Source organism: Gorilla gorilla, chromosome 9 (genome assembly GCF_029281585.2).
Source record: "Gorilla gorilla gorilla isolate KB3781 chromosome 9, NHGRI_mGorGor1-v2.1_pri, whole genome shotgun sequence".
In the NCBI taxonomy this organism is placed as follows: Eukaryota; Metazoa; Chordata; class Mammalia; order Primates; family Hominidae; genus Gorilla; species Gorilla gorilla.
In genome coordinates this window covers 11,895,904-11,905,869 of record NC_073233.2, presented here as the reverse complement: position 1 = coordinate 11,905,869, position 9,966 = coordinate 11,895,904, and the positions used below count along the sequence as shown (strand labels likewise).

General features: G+C 38.3%; 1 pseudogene; it reads right to left on the bottom strand.

Moving 5' to 3' along the window:
* Positions 1–8,678: 8,678 nt before the first annotated feature.
* LOC134759318 (olfactory receptor 52B2-like) lies at positions 8,679–9,629 on the bottom strand (annotated as a pseudogene).
* Positions 9,630–9,966: the final 337 nt, after the last annotated feature.

Genomic DNA, 9,966 nt, shown 5'->3' with positions numbered 1-9,966 from the left:
GAACTATTTGAAAGCCTTTTCATATAAAAATGATTCTAAAGAAAATGTGCTCAGAAGCTTTGGAACAAACTCACTTCTCTCTTGATGCTTTCAAGATTTTCTTTTTGCTTTTGGCTTTCAACATTTTCATTATTATGATGTGGATATCTAGTTTATCCTACGTGGAGTTCTTTGAGCTTCTTGAATGTGTAGAGTCATATTAAAAAAATCAAATTTAGGGAGTTTTTTTTGCCATTAGTTTTCCAATATTCTTTCTGTATCTTTCTCTCTTGCCCCCCTTTCTAGGACTCTCACTATGAATATGGTGGTATACTGGGTATGTCCCAAATGTTTCTGAGTCTCTGTTTATTTTTTGTCTTTTTCTTTCAATTCTTCGTATTGGATAATCTATTGATGGGCATTTGGGTTGGTTCCAAGTCTTTGCTATTGTGAACAGTGCTGCAACAAACATACGTGTGCATGTGTCTTTATAGTGGAATGATTTATAATCCTTTGGGTGTATACTCAGTAATGGGATTGCTGGGTCAAATGGTATTTCTGGTTCTAGATCTTTGAGGAATCGCCACACTGTCTTCCACAATGGTTGAACAAATTTACACTCCCACCAACAGTGTAAAAGTGTTCCTATTTCTCCACATCCTGTCCAGCATCTGTTGTTTCCTGACTTTTTTTTTTTTTTTTTTTTTGAGACGGAGTCTCGCTCTGTCACCCAGGCTGGAGTGCAATGGCGCAATCTCGGCTCACTGCATCCTGACTTTTTAATGATCACCATTCTAACTGGCATGAGATGGTATCTCACGGTAGTTTTGATTTGCATTTCTCTAATGACCAGGGTTGATGAGCTTTTTTTCATATGTGTGTTGGCTGCATAAATGTCTTCTTTTGAGAAGTGTCTGTTCATATCATTTCATATCTTCCTGCAACTAGCTCAGTGTCTGCCCAAACGGCCACCCGGTTTTGTGCTTGAAACCCAGGGCCCTGGTGGTGTAGGCACCCGAGGGAATCCCCTGGTCTGCAGGTTGTGAAGACTGTGGGAAAAGCATAGTATCTGGGGCGAAATGCACTGTTCCTCATGGCACAGTCCCTCACGGCTTCCCTTGGCTAGGGGAGGGAGTTCACCAACCCCTTGCGCTTCCTGGGTGAGGTGATGCCCCACCCTGCTTCGGTTTGCCCTGTGTGGGATGCACCCACTGTCTAACCAGTTCCAATGAGATAAGCCGGGTACCTCAGTTGGAAATGCAGAAATCACCCACCTTCTACATTGATCTCGCTGGGAGCTGCAAACCGGAGCTGTTACTACTCGGCCATCTTGCCAGCCACCCTTCAGTTTTTCCAAATTTTAACACCAGAATGTCTATTTGACTTCTTTTTATAAATTGTTTGTTGATATTTAATATTTGGTGTGATGTTTTTCTCATATTTTCCTTTAGTTGTATAGACATGATTTCCTTTAGCTTTTTGAATATATTTAAGCCAGCTCATTTAGTCTTTGTATAATAAGTCTAACATCTGGGTTTTTTCAGGGACAGATTTTATTGACTTTTCTTTTTCCCGTGTATAGATCACATGTCTTATATCTTTGAATGTCTCATAATTTTTTTGTTAAAACTGGAAAATTTAAACAATGTAAAGTGATAACCCTGGAAAGTAGATTCTCCTCCATTCCCAGGATTTGCTGTTGTTGCTAATTATTGTAGGTTTTTCTTTTTTAAGTCACTTTTTGGACTATTTCTGTAAGGGTTTTCTTGTTTGTCATGGACAGCCACTGAATTTTCTACTCAGTTATCTTGGTGGTCAGCTAATGAACAGAGATTTTCTTAAATATTTGTGAACAATCAATGTCCCAGGTTGCTGAAGGGCTTCACTGGCATTTTGAGGCACACATTAAACACTCAGCAGTGCCGTTTGCAAGCCTTTCTTTGCCTCCATTTCCTGCTTTTGCAGAGTATTAAGATGAGCAACAGGTGAGAGAATAGGGCCTCCTCACAGCTCTTCACAAGCACCTGAACTTCTGGATTCCCACGGATATGTCAGTCCTTTTCAAAACATGGTTAAGTAATCCTGGAGAAGGATTTCAGAGGACATTAGCACTTTCGAGAATCATAAATAATGGGTAGAATTTAGACATTGAGAGAAGGCAAGATTGCACTTTTGGAGTAAAATATAAGCAGTGAGATGTAAGAATGATGGAGAATATATGAAGTCCTATATGGATATGCTTTAGGGGAGAGTTTTAGACACATTCACATAGGTAGAACCCATATATACGGCAAAGAGATTGCCTGCTGAGCAGGGAAATAAAATGTATTCTGTAGGCATAAAGGCAATAGTTATGTGCTTTTACACAAGATTGTGAGTGACTTGATAGTTTCCTGTTTTCAGGGACCAATAAGGTAGCACAATTAGGTAAAGGTTTGCAAAATATTGACAGAACCAGAATAAGAATCAGCATTCTCATTCTACAGTTCCAATTAATAATCAGGATGGGTTCAAGTGAGGCAGTGGTGAAGAAATGGAGTAGGCAGATAAAAGAGGGATTCCAAAAGAAAATCACAGAAGTAGGAAAATAAAATACCGGGTTTGAAGGAGGAGGAAGAGTCATAGTCAACCCTCAGATTACATCCTTGAGAAATTTCAGACTGAATTAGTCAGAGGAAAACAGTCTTGGAATTTTAGTTGACAACAAAGGGCCAGTATTCTCTCAGGTTATGGGTCTGGTGGGACATGGTCCAGATATACTAACAAGGTGGTCATGGTAATGGCTATAGGCAGGAAACAGTGGGTTTAATTAATACCTTTTGTCAGCCTTTGATAAATGATGTAAAGGTTATGACAAGAGATAGATTGTGTTTTTCTTAGTGTTTGGGATCCAAGTTATAAAAAAGACTTAAATGGATTCAAGGCCAGTCAGTCTCAGAATCAAATGTGACATTTTGTCCTCAGCGAATGGCAATCACCGTGATGGCCACATTGAATTTAAGTAGCTTCAATCCAGGACTCTTCATTCTGTTGGGGATCCCAGGGCTGGAGTGGTTCTGCATCTGGATGGGAATTCTCTCCTTTACCAGTTACCTTGTCTCCCTCGCAGGGAATGTCATCCTTCTCTACCTTATCACTGTGGAACACCACCTCCATAAACCCATGTTTTTCTTCCTCTCTATACCGGCCACTGCAAACCTCATATTATGCATTACATATTTCCCCAAAACATTTGGGATATTCTAGCTGAAAGCTCAGAAAATAATATTTCCTGGATGCTTCACCAGGTTTTTTTTTTTTTGGTCTACTTCACTTCAGCTTTTTTTCTGGACTTGGCCATCTTGTTGGGTCTGGCATTTGATCATTACATGACCATCGGTTTCCTTCTGAGATACACCAGTGACTTGACACCTCGACACTTGGCAAGATTGTGGTGAGCATTGATTGAAGGTTTAATAACATTTTGCCCATTGATTTCCTGGGGAAGCATTTGCCCTTCTGCAGAACACACATTAATTCTAACACATACTGTGAGCACATAGGTGTGGCCCTGCTTTCCTATGCTGATATCTCCATCAATATCTGGTATGACTTTATTATATTGGTAATGACTATTATCTCAGATCTGATCCTCACTGATATTTCCTACACCCTCACCCTTCATGCTGTTTTCCACCTTCCATCCAGTGATGCCCTTCTGAAGGCCCTAAGCACCTGTGGTTCTCATGTCAGTGTCATTCTCATGTTTTACACACCAACCATGCTTTCTGCCCTTACTCATCACTTTGGCCAAAGTATCTCTTGCACTTTTTACATCATGTTTGTGGGCCTCTATAGGGCAATCCCTCCTGTACTCAATTCCATAATTATGGAGTAAAAACAAAGCAGATTGGAGACAAGGTCATACTTTTATTCTTTCTTAAAGGGATGCAGTGATATGAGGATGAGAATATGGATAAATGGGCTGTGAAAAATTTAAAAGAATTCTTATGTAAATCACTAGCAGAAAGTCTTCCAATGAGAGATCCAATTTTTATGAATTTTAAGATTTCAATGCTATTGGAGAAACTCAGTACAATTAAAGGAATTAGGAGATAAGAGAGATAAGGATTATTCGAGTTGCAAGAAAATAATAGGCATCAAATGGAGGCATTCTAATTTTCTACCATCAAAAACATAAATATGGGAAGCACTCATTCAATGGCCTAAAATGAGGTGTTGCTTATTTCAAATCATAAATAAATGCAGAAACTTTTACACTTCTTTTAGTTCTTTCATCCTGTTTCAATTTTCTCTTTTTCAAATAAAGAAACAAATTAATTTATAGGCTTGTGAGGCTCAGTGTGTTTAAGACGTAGCAAGCTCATAAATTCAGTAAGCATATTTATGCTGAAAATTACCAAGTCTAAAGCTGTACATCAAATTCCTTATATGCCTCTACAGCCAACTTCCTATTTGATGTCTACTCTTATATTTCCCACTGAAACTTCAAAATCAACATGTTCAAATAAAAATTACCATTTTCTCTCCTTATTTGCTTCATGATCCACAAATCATCTTGAATTCTCTCTTACTAAACAGTACAAAATTTAACTGGTTTTCCATGTCAAAGTCTATTTTTCTTATTTATTTTCTTTATTTAATTATTGAAAAATATGTTTATTATTTATTATGTTTTCTACATATGCTTTGAATTTATCCACACACTTCACATTAAAATATGATCACTATTGTCTCTCTCTCCCAAGTTTTCCATACCCTAATTTAGGAATTTGCTACCTCCAGTCTTTTTTTCTCTCCCATCCACTTGCTACTCAGAAAATATCATGGTCTTACTAAACTCTAACCTAGATCGACTCACTCTTCTACTTTAAATCCTTCAACAGTAGATCTATTTGCTTTGAATACAATCCAAATTTCCTAACGTGTATGTTTTCAAAGCCTCTTATAGTATTTCGATGCCAACCAGTCATTGTCTGGTGTCCACTAGCCCCAACCTCCTTCTTTTCTCTTACTCTTACATGCCCTTATGTTACAATCATACCATAGTTCTTTTAGTTTTTCAAACAAAGTATGTTTTCTTTCCACTTGGACCTTTATACATGCTATTCCCTTTGGAAAATGAAGCTTAGCTTGAACTTGGTTAACAAGGAGGAAAAGAGGAAATGATTTTGTAATCTTTTTGCATAAAATACTTTGTCCTACTTCACATCCACTAGGACAGTGATATATATATATTTCATAGATATGTTTCATATATATATATTTCATATGTATATAAAAAGGAAAATAACAAGTGAGGATGAGGGGAAATTAGAACCCTGATACATTGGTAGTGGGAATGTAAAATGGTGCAGCCTCTATGGAAAACAGTTTGGGTGTTCCTCAAAAAGTTAAATGTAAATTACCATTTGACCTAGCAATTCTACTCCTAGGTATATACCCAAGAGAACTGAAACAGGTGTTCAAATAAAAACTTGTAAATGGTTGCTTATAAGACCATTATTCATAGTAGCAAAAATAGAAGTAAAAATAAGTAAAATGTATATCAACTGATGAATGTGGTATAATTATACAATAAAATATATTCAGCCACAAAAAGGAATAAAGTTTCAATACATGCTGAAATATGAATGAATCTTGAAAATATGTTAAGTGAAAGAAATCAGACACAAATGGCTGACATGTTGCATAATTTCATTTACATTAAATGTCTAGAAGAGATACATTTGTAGAGACAGGAAGTACATTAATGCAGGAAAAGGAAGTGGAGAGTGACTAGTTAGTGAATATGGGTTTTCTTTTTGGGGTGATAAAAAGGCCTGAAATTAGACTTTGGTGATGGTTACACAACATTAGAAATGTACTAAAAGCTACTAAAGTACATACTTTAAAGTGGAGAATTTTATGTCATGTGAATCTTACCTTAATAAAAGTTAAACAATATGCTCATTATTATGCAAGAAATACATGATGATATATAGAAAATAAGTCAATTTCATTCCAAAATTTTTGTTCTTACCTACTCACTATTCTACCTCAGAATGAGTCAGGATTTCTGTAGCCCAGAGACTTCATTATCACATCCTTTTTGAGTTATATCATTCTAATCCCAGTGTGTCAGGTCTAACTAGAGTCACAAGAGTCATGTGCTGGAGGCTGCTCCCACTGGCTCATGAGAGCCACATGTTAACTTTCAGGACTTTTGCAAGCAGGTCAACATCAAATTGGTAGCTTGAAGTCAGCTATAGTGGAAATATCTACATTTTCTCAATCAGCTGCTCTACAATCAAGCCCCAACAATTGGCTGTTAAGCATTCATCAGCTTACCACTGGCTGTAGTCCTCTTGAAGTCCAATTCACAAGCCTGAGTGTGGCTCAGGCCACGACTGCAGGCCTTATAAGACTGCACTTGAGCTTCAACCGCTTCACTGGCTCTTTTCTTTTGAACTCTGATTTTTATGTCCCCTTGGTTAGTTTTACCCCAATGACCTTTCATATTCCTAAACTTGATCGTATTTTTGAGAGTAGTTTGATAACACATTATTTTATTGTGATTTAGATATAACTTTTTAAGTATATAGCTTTGTATTACTATAGGGAGTGAAGAAGAAAGGAGAGTGGGAAGAAGAGACGAGACAGGAATTAGCATAGGGACAATGGTCACTCAAAATATACAGGGTTGAATTATGTGAAAGTTGAAGATCATTTACATTAGAAGTTTGCACTGAATTATATTGTGTTTTGAAGATTCATTTTATCAATTTCATCTTGAAGGAACACACAAATTATTCTGGACAAGATACATTGTTATTATTCAATTATAAAGACAATAATAACTGTGTGGTCCCCCACAGCTGATTCTTGCTCCTGAGACAATGCAATGAAGGCCAGGTCAAATGTCCTATGGCATGCTATACGCGCATCATAAGCAAAGAATGAAGAAATATATATTTTCTTTGCTCACGAAAGCCAGAGAGACTATTCCCTAGACCCATCCCCACACACATACCTCCCTCCTTCCCAGAATGTTTCCTTAGACATTACCAGGGTATAAATATTCCAGAAAAAAATAAGACCGTTCTCACAAGCTTCACAACCCAGAAATGTCTCCACACTTCTGAAGTTAGGTAAATCCCTCTGGAGTTCTCTCAATATCTATGTAGTTGTAAATTCAATTTCCAAGGCTTGCTGTTAGCCAAGCATCCCAAGTTTTTGGCAAAATTAATCCAAACATCCCCAACACAGGACAAACACAAAAGTAATTTCTCTACACCCTACAAGATGCCAAGAGTCTGAACAGACAACTGAGAAGAAGGAGGTCCCATAGTTCTGGAGCAAGGTAAAATTTCTTTGAAAATCCTTACAGGGGTTTCTGGAGGATGGGAGGTGCAAAGAGGCATCAGCCAGTCACACCACTTGGTATAGTAGCAGTGCAGATAGAGCAGCCGAATAGTGTGTTGTCATCCTCCATTCAGAGTCAACTGATAGGGAAAAGCTACAGGAGGACACTTCACCATAGCTAAGTGATCCCTGGTGGGAAAAGAAAGAAGGAGGGTGATAGGAGGACTTGGCTGTAGACAAAGGATAAGGTTTTTGCTGTTTTACATTTAACTTTTTATTTTTATTTTTTTATTTTTGAGAATGAGTCTTGCTCTGTGGCTTAGGCTGGAGTGCAGTGGCATGATCTGGGCTCACTGCAACCTCCGCCTCCCGGGTTTGAGCATTTCTCCTGCCTCAGCCTCCCAAATAGCTGGCACTACAGGTGCATGTCACCATGCCCAGCTAATTTTTGTATTTCTAGTAGAGATGAGGTTTCACCATGTTGGCCAGGCTGGTCTGGAACTCCTGACCTCAGGTGATCTACCCGCCTCGGCCTTCCAAAGTGCTGGGATTACAGGCGTGAGCCACTGCACCTGGCCTGCATTTAACTTTTGACCATAATGAGAATGAAACCTCATACCAGGAAACATAATCACACTAATAATAATGACACAGCACATTTATAAAAAAGTGATACAATTTTATAACTTCTAAAGCGCTTTAATATTCACTTTCTCATTGGATTTTCAAACAGCCCTGTGAGAAAGATGTTAAGGAGTTAAAGAAGAGGGGATGCTTAATGCTTAGGAAACTCTCTTAGAACACGCAGCACTCAGGGCAGTTTATATCTCAAAAATAATTGATCTAATTATGTGATCTTTTTTCTCCCAAATCATATATTTATAACACTGTAATATTATATCATATATGTGAATGGCACTATCTAGTATTATCAGATATTCTCGTTTGTTTGCAAATAAAGTTAGATAGAAGGGGAAGCCTCTACGTTTTCCCTATTTTTATCCAATTTGGGGGTTCACTATTTCTAATTGTATTTATAATAGCTGTTCGGGAGGACACAGAGATATCTAAAATTTAAATATTAGAGAGGTGTTATATATTGATTTTACATTTGTTTGGTAGAAGTAGAAATATTATGTGGTCATTAAATACTAAAAAAACCTATCGATATTTAAAATAATAATGTTTATCTCTGTGAATAACAAACCTTCGAGAACCTACTTCCCTTTGAAATAAGAGACTTATATAATTTGGGTCATCCCTATTTCATGAAAAAATACATGGCAAACGTTTCTTATCATCTAATAGGACCCTCCTCCTCCTCTTTAAAAAGCCACAGTAAGATCCAGTCACCCTCAGCAACATTTTCCTTTTGGAGAAAACACAAGGGCCACCCCTTTCTGAATCTGTTTAGTCTTTACTCCATAGATAACTGGGTTCATCATGGGGGGAACAAGAACACAGAGATTGGCCAGCAAGATGTGGACATACTTGGGAAATTTTCAGGCAAAGCGCTGAGCAATGACAGTGAAAATTCCTGGAAGGCAGAACATGAGGATGACACTGCCATGGGAACCACAGGTGCTGAGTGCTTTCGTCCAAGCACCAAGGGAGGGCAGCCTGAAGACTGCTTGAACAATGAGCCCCTAGGAGATGACTATTGTCACCATATCTAACGTAACACTGAGTAGTGGTACAGAGATTCCATACCAAATATTGATGGTGATTTCAGAACAACCTAGCTTTGCCAGCCCCATGTGTTCACAGAAGGTGTGGGCAATGATGTTTGTCCGGCAGAAGGGCAGACGCTTCACAAGGAAGACGATGGAGAAGACAGTTGCAAAACTCCTGAACACCACGACACCCCCAATTTTGCCAATAACACTGTGGCTAAGGATGGTGCTATACCTCAATGGGTAGCAGATGGCCACATAGCGGTCGAAAGCCATGGTCAAGAGAATGCCTGACTCCGCTACAAAGGCAAAATGCATAAAAAAGAGCTGAGTGACACAGCCACCAAAGGAGATGTCCACCTCATCAAACCAGAAAATGCTCAAGGCTTTGGGTACTGTGGATGTGGATAGAATCAGATCCCAAAATGCCAGCATGGAGAGGAAGAGGTACATAGGTTCATGAAGACTGCGCTCCACTGCCACCACACAGACAAGGAGACCATTTCCTGACACAGCCACCAGGTACATCAGCCAGAAGGGGATGGAGATCCACACGTGCAGCTCCTTCAGGCCAGGAACGCCAATGAGGACAAACATATCATGATTGGCAGTGGAGTGGTTGGGAGCTGACATGCCAGAATTATGGTATGGAACTTTCACCACTTTTCTGTCTAATGTGAAAGAAAGTAGAGAGTCAATTGGTCATAATCAATTAGCATATATTTATTAACCCTCAATGAACTCAGGTTAACAAGTCTTACCTACTCAGTTTTGTTAACTACTGACCTAAATATGTGTAGTATTCAGCCTTGAAGAGAAATATTCTAAAAATTTAAAATAAGATCACATAATTTTAAACAGATGCTTCAAAAGAAAATCCTGAAGCCAGTACTATTTTCTCATAAAATTGACATAAAATTAAAATCATGACCATCCAAAATTGTAAAATCTTTAATAATAATTGTAGTCT